General features: G+C 35.6%; 1 pseudogene; it reads right to left on the bottom strand.

Annotated features, from left to right (window-relative positions):
- Nucleotides 1-447: 447 nt before the first annotated feature.
- The window catches only part of LOC103078669 (tigger transposable element-derived protein 1-like), an 18,225-nt pseudogene continuing 8,870 nt past the window's right edge, over nt 448-9,802 (bottom strand).

The following is a 9,802-nucleotide window of genomic DNA, read 5'->3' as shown; positions in this document are numbered from 1 at the left end:
TGGAGGTTTTATTCCACCCTAGTTTTTATTGCCTCCAAGAAAAAAGAAGGCAAAGAAGCACAGTTCTGAAGTCCCAATTTTTTTTCCCTCTATTCTCTGACTTACTTAGACATTTCACCTACATATTTTTTCTTTAAATATTAAACTACTTTTTACTGTTATAACAAAAGTGTATAAGGCATACCTTGGAGACACTGAGGGTTCAGTTCCAGGCCATTGCAATAAAGCTCAAGTCTCAATAAGGCAAGTCACACAAATATTTTGGTTTCCCAGTGCATATAGAAGTTATGTTTACATTATACTCTAGTCTATTAAATGTGCAATAACATTATGTCTAAAAAACAATGTACGTATCTTAATTTTAAAATATTTTATTGCCAAAAAATGCTAACCATCATCTGAGCCTTCAGCAAGTTATAATCTTTTTGCTGCTGGTTGTGACAGTTTCTTAAGATAAGACAACAATGAAGTTTGCTGCATCAATTAACTCTTCTTTTCATGAACAATTTCTGTAGCATGCAATGCTATTTGATAGCATTTTACTTACAGTGGAATTTCTTTCAAAGTTGGAGTCAATCCTCTCAAACCCTGCCGTTGCTTTATCACCTAAGTTTATGTAATATACTAAATCCTCTGTTGTCATTTCAACAATCGTCACAGTATCTTCACCAGGAATAATTTACATCTCAAGAAACCACTTTCTTTGATCATCCATAAGAAACAACTCCTCATCTGTTCAAGTTTTATTAAGAGATTGCAGAAGTTTAGTCACATCTTCAGGATCCATTTCTAATTCTAGTTCTCCTGCTATTTCTACCACATCTACAGTTACTTCCTTCACTGAAGTCTTGAATCCTTCAAAGTCATCCATACAGGTTAAAATCAGTTTCTTCCAAACACCTGTTAATGTTATTATTTTGAACTTTTCCCATGAATCACAGATGTTCTTAATGGCATCTAGAATGGTGACTTTTTTCCAGAAGGTTTTCCATTCATTTTTCCCAGACTGATTGGAGGAATCACTATCTATGGCAACAATAGCCATACAAAGGATATTTCTTAAGTGATAAGACTTAAAAGTCTAAATTGCTCCTTGATCCATGAGGTACAGAATAGGTGTTGTGTTAACTGGTGTGAAAACAATATGAATCTCATTGTACATCTCCATCAGAGCTCTTGGATGACCAGATGCATTGTCAGTAAGCAGTAATATTTTGAAAGGAATCTCTTTTTCTGAGCAGTAATTCCCAACAGTGGGTTTAAAATATTCAATAAACCATGTTGTAAACAGATGTGCTGTCATCCAGACTTTGTTATTCCATTTATAGAGCACAGGCAGAGTAGATTTAGTATAATTCTTAATGGCCCTAGCACTTTTGGAATGGTAAATGAGCATTGGCTTCAGCTTAAAAGTCACCAACTGCATTAGCGCCTAAGAAGTGAGTCAGCCTGTCCTCTGAAGCTCTGCAACCAGGCATTGAGTTCTATTCTCTAACTATGAAAGTCCTAAATGACATCTTCTTCCAGTAGAAGGCTGTTTCTTTACATTAACAATCTGTTGTTTAGTGCAGCCACCTTCACTAATGATCTTAGCTAGGTCATCTGGATAACTTGAAGCTTATACATCAGCACTTGCTGTTTCAGCTTGTAATTTTATGTTATAGAAATGGTTTCCTTCTTTATTTTTATTTATTTTTTATTTATTTATTTTTTTGCGGTACGTGGGCCTCTCACTGTTGTGGCCTCTCCCGTTGCGGAGCACGGCCATGGCTCACGGGCCCAGCCACTCCGCGGCATGTGGGATCTTCCCAGACCGGGGCATGAACCCGTGTCCCCTGCATCGGCAGGCAGACTCTCAACCACCGCGCCACCAGGGAAGCCCAGAAATGGTTTCTTTCTTTAAACTTCATGAATGAACCTCTGATAGCTTCAAACTTTTCTTCTTTATCTTCCTTACCTCTCTCAGCCTTCATAGAATTGAAGAGAGTTAGGGCTTTCTTATGGATTAGGCTCTTATAGGGGCGCCCCAAACAATTACAATAGTAACATCAAAGATCACTGATCACAGATCACCATAACAAATACAATAACAATGAGAAGTTTGAACTATGGTGAGAATTACCAAAATGTGACACAGAGACACAAAGTGAGCAAATGCTGTTGAAAAAACGACACCAGTAGACTTGCTCCATGCCGGGCTGCCACAAACCTTCAATTGTAAAGTGCAAATAAAACAAAATGCAGCATCACTCAATGTTACAGGACTTCAGCCCTCACCTGGAAAAGATGTTTTCGTTTTTATTCTCCCATCAGAAAAACTAAACAAAAAGAAACCAGAGACAAAACAAACAATCTTACTCTTTCTAAGATCAGCCCCAACAGTTAATTTTCCAGCCAAGTTCCTACCGACAATTTATCTTAAACTAAATGGTCAGCTACTAGATGAATAGGTTAATGGAGCACTTGAAAATCATAAATTTACTTCCCTTAACAAAGAATGAGTAGAAAAGACAAAATTATTTTACTATCGTAGGGAAGCATTGTGCAAAGGACATGGTCTTTGGAGTGAGAGTCCTGTGTCTGGATTTTAGATACAGCACTACATTGGGGTGTGACCTTGGATAAGTTTTTTCACTTCTCTGAGTTTCATCTTCCTCATCTGTAAAACAGAAAAAAAATGAAACCTAGATTGCAAGGTAAGTGAAAGGATTAGATCTAGTAAATATAATGTGTTTGGGAAACTGGCATTCATTAAATTATATTATTTACCTCTCATCTATCTGATAGATTTTTAAAAATATGCTTTCACTCTTCTTTACCACCCGCCCCACCCAAATCCTTACCCATCTATAGCCAAATTGGGAGATTCTTTTGGTAAAAATTAAGAAGTAGAAAGAGGACTGGAAATTTTCCACATGAATTCAGATGGGTTAAGGAGAAACCTAGGCCTCTGCTAATTTCCTTTCTTGGATATTTAGCTGAAGATAACCTCTAGGGAGATGCAAACAAGGTCTTGGCTAAAAGCATGGTGAAACAGGATCTCTAGGCTAACAAGAACCCAAAATGTAACCATGTGTTAGAAAGGTTTAGATTTCTTGTAAGGTGGGGGGGAAGGAAAGTTGGGATTGAGTTTGGGAAATGGGCGATTTAATTAAACTATATTTTATTATGTTATTCCCTAGGCAAAATATGAAACAAAACTGAGAAAACCACCATTACAGGTTGTAAAGCCTTCACATTAATTATCTTATTTGAGCCTCTAAAAATCCTGGGATACAGATAGATGAGAAGTTCACTTTACATGTCTTATTTACCTGGGAAGAAAAGAGAATATGCCATCTTTCCAAGCCTTTGAACAAGTAAGCAGAAGGACTTTCCTTACACGCACACCTCCAGACATCCTATTTATCTTTCAAATACAATATAATAACAAGTAAAATAACAATGAAAAGTTTGAACTATTGTGAGAATTACCAAAATGTGATACAGAGACACAAATCATACCAGTGACCAGGCTCTCATGTATTTTTTCCCCAGTGACTACCATGCAGTATCTCAGAGCTTTCTAGCAGCTTGGTTCTCTTCTAGGGGTATCACTTGTCCTCACTGAGGCAACACACAGAATTGAAAGAGAAAGGCATATGACCTCCTGAGGGCTCAATTTCCTACAAATAAAATGAAAACAAAGATGCCTGCCTAGTCTACTGACACCAAAGCCAAGAAGGAAACTCTGGCTCCTAATTTGAGGCCACTGCTCATTACAAGTCAATATACTATTTCATTGAAATTTGATAAGAAGTTTCATATAATTAGTAAACATTTTCTCAGAAGTATGTTTTTGTCAAAGGTCTCTCACTGTCATTTGGAGAAAATACAAGAGTATCTGAGTTATCCTTCAAAATACAAAAGCCAGATACATACCTTGAAAGTCCCATTGTGGCTGAGTTATTTGTACCTGCCTCTGTGCCCTCATAGTAATATCTGCTTCAACGATGAATTTACAGTGTATTATGTCACAATTTGCAAAATTGTCTCCCTGCTAAACAGCGAGCTCTTTGAAGGTAGAGCAATGTCTGATCTTCCAAAGCCCAGTATGGATCCTGGGACCTAATATCAGATCTATAAATATTTGTTCAATAAAATGAAGAACCATGAGAAACCCTCAAGTTTTCTTTTTCTGGTAGTATGATGGCTAGGAAACTGGATACAATCTCACTGAAAACAACTAAGTATCATAGAAAACAATTTCTTAATCTTATATGCATCAGTGAGCTAGAGAACAAGTAAAATATCCTCTTGATAAAGCACTAAGTGAAGGTAGGAACACAGGAATATGATGGAGTACCAAAGGTAAATTTCGCTCTGAGGGTGTTAATTGACCATTGTGAACTTGAGCTTTAGTGTTCACAGTTTCAAAGGGCATAAAGAACAAAAAATAAAATGTCTACCCAATATAAAGAGTCTACAAAGATATCAACCTGCCATTAAACTGGGGTATCAAACACTACACACAGTACAAAATATTGAAACAAAACTAAACATGTATCCCCTCTCACCAGGATGACGTTAGGGGAAATCAACAGCCACAAACCTAATTAAGAGTAAAAGAAGAAAACATCACTACTCATAATTTAGAATCTTAAGCAAATTCTTGTGCCAGTTTCAGCCTAAATTCATAGTACGTTATTGATCCCAAGGTGTAGAGATGAAAACTTAATTGCACATTGACTGGTAATTCCCATAGGCACTTGATAGAAGCAAATGCAAATACTCTTCTAGAGAAATTCACCTTCGTTCCAGATCTCAAAAGAATTGTTTTGCCACAAATAGAACTGATTAAAACAAACTGTTCGCAGTTAAAAATAACAAAACACACAAGGAGACAAGTCACCATGAGTGAGAAGTGGTAAAAACAACAGAGCAGAGCTAGGCCTGATAATAGGGAAATTATTAAGTAGAGTCTATAAAATAACTGCTTAATTGTGTTAGACAGGTTTCTGAAATGGTCCTCAATTATTCCCACCTCTTAGTATTCACTTTCTTATATAATTTTCTCCCCTTGAGTGAGAAAGCCAGATGTGGTGACTTACTCTGAGGAACAGAAAGCATCAAATGTGTTGGAATGTTGCTTGCATGATTGTGTGTGACTGTGACTTCGGTCTTACCAGCACTCTCTGTCTCCTTGACTTGCTTGCTTTAATGAAGCTAGCTGTAATGTTAAAGAGCAGCTGAGGGTGACCTCCAGCCTACTGCTGGTGAGAAGCTGAAGCCCGTAACCCAACAGCCTGCAAGGAACAGAGTCCAGCAAACAACCATGAGTCAAGCCTCAAGATGTAGATACAACCCTGACGGATACCATGAGTGCAACGCTGTGAGAATCCCTGAAGCAGGGGACCCAGCTGGGTTGTACCTGGATTTCTGACCCATAGAAAATGGGAACTAATAAATGTGTGTTGTTTCAAGCTGCTATGTCTTCAGGCAATTTGTTATGCAATAGATAATTAATATATTACTATATTTAAGGAAATGAAAGCAAGCATGAAAAATACATGTGGGAATTAAAAAAAGGTAAAGAGGAACTAAATATTTTTGAAAAAGTACCAAATAAATCTTTCTAGAGATTAAAAAGATACAAAAAAATATAACAAAAGCTTGGAGGATGGGCTTTGCAGCAGACTGACAGAGCAGATGAGAGAATTAAAAAATTAGAAGATAAACATGAAGAAATGGCCCAAAATGCAACGTAGAGGGACAGACATAAGAAATAGCAAAAAAGAAGTTAAAAGAATGGGATAGAGGAGTAGAGTCAATATTTTAAAATACGCTGGCTGATAATTTTCCAGAACTAATAAAAGATATCAACCAAAAGTTTCAAGATGGTCATTAATGTAAAAACTGGTGAATTTGTCTAGAGTCTGTAGTTTAGTTAACGTTAATATTTTTAATCTTGACAAATCTATCATGGTTGTGCAAGATATTAACACATAGGGAAGCTGGGTAGCATGATACATGGGAACATTTCTACTCTCTTTGTAACTTTTCTGTAAATCAAAATTATTTCAAAAATGTCAACTCGGTAGAGTTATTTGTGAGAAGGTATTTATTGCAGCCTTATCTCTTATTACATATAATTTTTCTCAACTGTAAAAAATTGAAGAAAAGTTGAAATTTTTATTATAGTAAAATTGCTAAGTAAGTGGGAGCATTTTAAGCCAATAGACATGAAATAGTTTAAACTGATAATTATGACTATTGTGACTATATAAAAATTTCTTCTATTATAAGGTTAAGTTGAAAAGCAGAATATTTATAATAATAGTGTACATGTCATTATAAATATACATATACATATATATATATCTCCAAAAGTCGTTTACATACATAAATTTGTATGCTTTTAAACAAAGTCTAGAAGGAAATGCCAAAACATAAAATAGTGGATAGCAGGATAATTATGTTTTTCACTTTAATGTATTTATATAGTTTTTTTTTTTTTTTTTTAACATCTTTATTGGGGTATAATTGCTTTACAATAGTGTGTTAGTTTCTGCTTTATAACAGAGTGAGTCAGTTATACATATATATATGTTCCCATATCTCTTCCCTCTTTGTCTCCCTCCCTCCCACCCTCCCTATCCCACCCCTCCAGGCAGCCACAAAGAACCGAGCCGGTATCCCTGTGCCATGCGGCTGCTTCCCACTGGCTATCTACCTTATGTTTGTTAGTATATATATGTCCATGTCTCTCTCTTGCCCTAACACACCTCACCCTTCCCCCTCCCCATATCCTCAAGTCTGTTCTCCAGTAGGTCTCTGTCTTTATTCCTGTTTTACCCCTAGGTTCTTCATAACATTTTTTTTTTCTTAAATTCCATATATATGTGTTAGCATATGGTATTTGTCCTTCTCTTTCTGACTTACTTCACTCTGTATGACAGACTCTAGATCTATCCACCTCATTACAAATAGCTCAATTTCGTTTCTTTTTATGGCTGAGTAATATTCCATTGTATATATGTGCCACATCTTCTTTATCCATTCATCCGACGACGGGCACTTAGGTTGTTTCCATCTCTGGGCTATTGTAAATAGAGCTGCAACGTTTTTGAATACAAAATACAGTCTCTCAAAACTAATGATCCTAATATCCTATTATTGGTGGTAAAATTTAATGAAAGGCTAGCAAACATAACTCAAAACTTCATTTGACTTGAAGAACAAACAGTGAATTTGGGAGGTTTAGTCCTTATGAAAAGAGGGAAAAAGTTTTAAATTGCTTAAGATATAAAGATATCTGATCACAACAAATTCATACGTTATGAGTTAATTACTATAACCTGGCCTTTTAAAATAAAATGATTGTGGAACTAATCAAATTCCTATTTCTAAGTAAAGCAAGGAAGAAGGGGGTATGTGTGTTTGTGTTGGGGTAGAAGATGTGGATACTCTTGAAAATCCCTGAAAAGTCCTGAGGAAAGATATTTATTAAGTATAACATCAGGCCAAATGAAAGTTTTGTAAGGAATTAGAGCAGTGGGCAGAGTCCATTGTAATAAGTTCAGTTCATTAATTCTCATCTTACCAGCTCATCTGTCATCAGATTTCTAGAAATGAATTTCCTTGTGATTCATCCTTCAGCTCATGGGCTAAATTCTTGGACACGTGATAAGCCAGGGTTACTGAGGCCATGTCTTTCATAGTCAGAAACACAAGGAGACAGGCAATGATTAAGGTGTTAGATCATGACAGGTCAAAATTCCAGAGTGCAGGTGATGTAAAAAATTTTATATATTTTACTTTCTTGGGCTGTTTATTCAGCTTGACTTGGTTCATTTTGTACCTCATTTTCAAACAAACTTAAGGCAGAATGTGGTTTATATATATTATCAGTTATTTACATAAATTGTCCCTGAAGGTATTTATCCTATCTTTTTTCACCTTGAAGCTAGAGTTCCAATCAGCAATGCCATAATTTGTTACCCAAACACTAAGCCCTGATTATTCTGTCAGGATTATAATTATTTTAATATCTTTCCAAAGAAACCCACATTCACAGCACTTCAGTATTAAAATCAAAAGAGTACATTTTAAAAACATCACAAGCTTCCAGCCTCTCAGTAATATACAACAGTCTTTCCCCCAACATTTGAAACATCAAGTATGGACTTTATGAATGGGTACAACTGGTTTCAATCTTAGGACTCAGGAAGAAAATGCTGTAGTTTCATGTGATGATTTTTTTCTTTGCCCTTCTCATACCATCTAGTTGAGATACCACCAGCCTGATTGTATCATTGCATTTTTATATTTTCTGAATTAGTAATCATTAAGTGCAGATTTCTGATGAAAAATACTCATAAACTATAAATGAGAAATCATTTTAGTATAAATCTTAATTCTCTTTTTTAAATTCTTTTTAAAATTCTTTCTATACTTGAATGACAAGTGAGTTTCATGAAGCATAGAACAGATTGGTGAGCCCAGTTTATCTAAGTGAATGCTTCTCCTTTTTTCTCTTGGAAAACAGTAATATTCAATGAGTTGACACCATTAACAGAGAGTAAATAAGAATTGAATTACAATGCTTTCAATGAAGTGGGTATGTTATCTCTCATTGATGGTTTTTTCAAAGAGCAATCAAATTGACTAAGCTCAAGGTTGGCAGATGTTCTTGAGGATTCTGTGTTCTTTGGGAAAGTGTTGCCCTGTATGGCTAGCACCCAGGCAACCTCGCAGACTCAACAAAGCTAAGTGGGAACTTACTCCTTTTCTTTATAATTTCATCCAGACACTTGTAAACAATTCTTTGTATACAGATATATGTGCACACAGAGATTTAATTCCTTCATGATTTTGGTTTTCTTATTTATTTCAATATGGGTCTAGGGGTAGAAGCTCATGTGTAGGACATTTAATCTGCAATTGACTATAGGAGTCGGCTTTCAAAAGACAAGATATGGGGTTGCGGGATGTTTGAAAGGTACAGCAGGTAAGCTCTTTTTTTTTTTAACATTTGCATATTTTTATTCTTTCTGAAGCTGTGGCCAAACCCCATGATACAAGAGGTCTCTTTGTGGGCAGGGTAAATGCCTCACAGAATAGTGTCCTTTGTGAGCATATAAGCGTGGAAAAATTTGGGTAAATAAGTGAAGCTTACATTTTGCTAATTTCCAAGAAGTTATGAGGAACCCACGGAGGAATATCTTCTCATTGTTGTGTCATTCTTTCCATTTAAAGCATCTGAGGAATTTATAAGATTCTTGTTTAAAGTAAGTCAGTAGTTGGAGAATGTTTAATATTAGCAATTTTGACAAACTTTCTTATTTGCATATATTCATGTGAGAAATATTTATATATTGAAGACTTCTTTTTTAGGTTTCAATATCAATTTATGAAGTGAATGTGCTCCATGAAAAAGATCTTGTAAGTTCTCAATAGTAACTGGCTTTAAACATCAATGAGTATTCTCACTACACTTTTTTTTTCAGAAACTATTTTCATAAAGGCATAATAATTGCAGCTGTGAGGTAATATTTTTCCCCTCTGATGAGATTTTGAGAGCTATACTATCCTTTTAGAGTTCAGACAAGCTGCCTGAGGAATTATTATTATTATTATTATTATTTTTTCATCTTTATTGGAGTATAATTGCTTTACAATGGTGTGTTAGTTTCTGCTTTATAACAAAGTGAATCAGTTATACATATACATATGTTCCCATATCTCTTCCCTCTTGCGTCTCCCTCCCTCCCACCCTCCCTATCCCACCCCTCCAGGCAGTCACAAAGCACCGAGCTGATCT

The sequence above is a fragment of the Lipotes vexillifer genome, unplaced genomic scaffold (assembly GCF_000442215.2).
Source record: "Lipotes vexillifer unplaced genomic scaffold, Lipotes_vexillifer_v1.1 scaffold1264, whole genome shotgun sequence".
NCBI classification, from domain to species: domain Eukaryota; kingdom Metazoa; phylum Chordata; class Mammalia; order Artiodactyla; family Lipotidae; genus Lipotes; species Lipotes vexillifer.
Note: the sequence above shows the minus strand (reverse complement) of the source record. Positions and strands in the feature narration are given on the sequence as shown.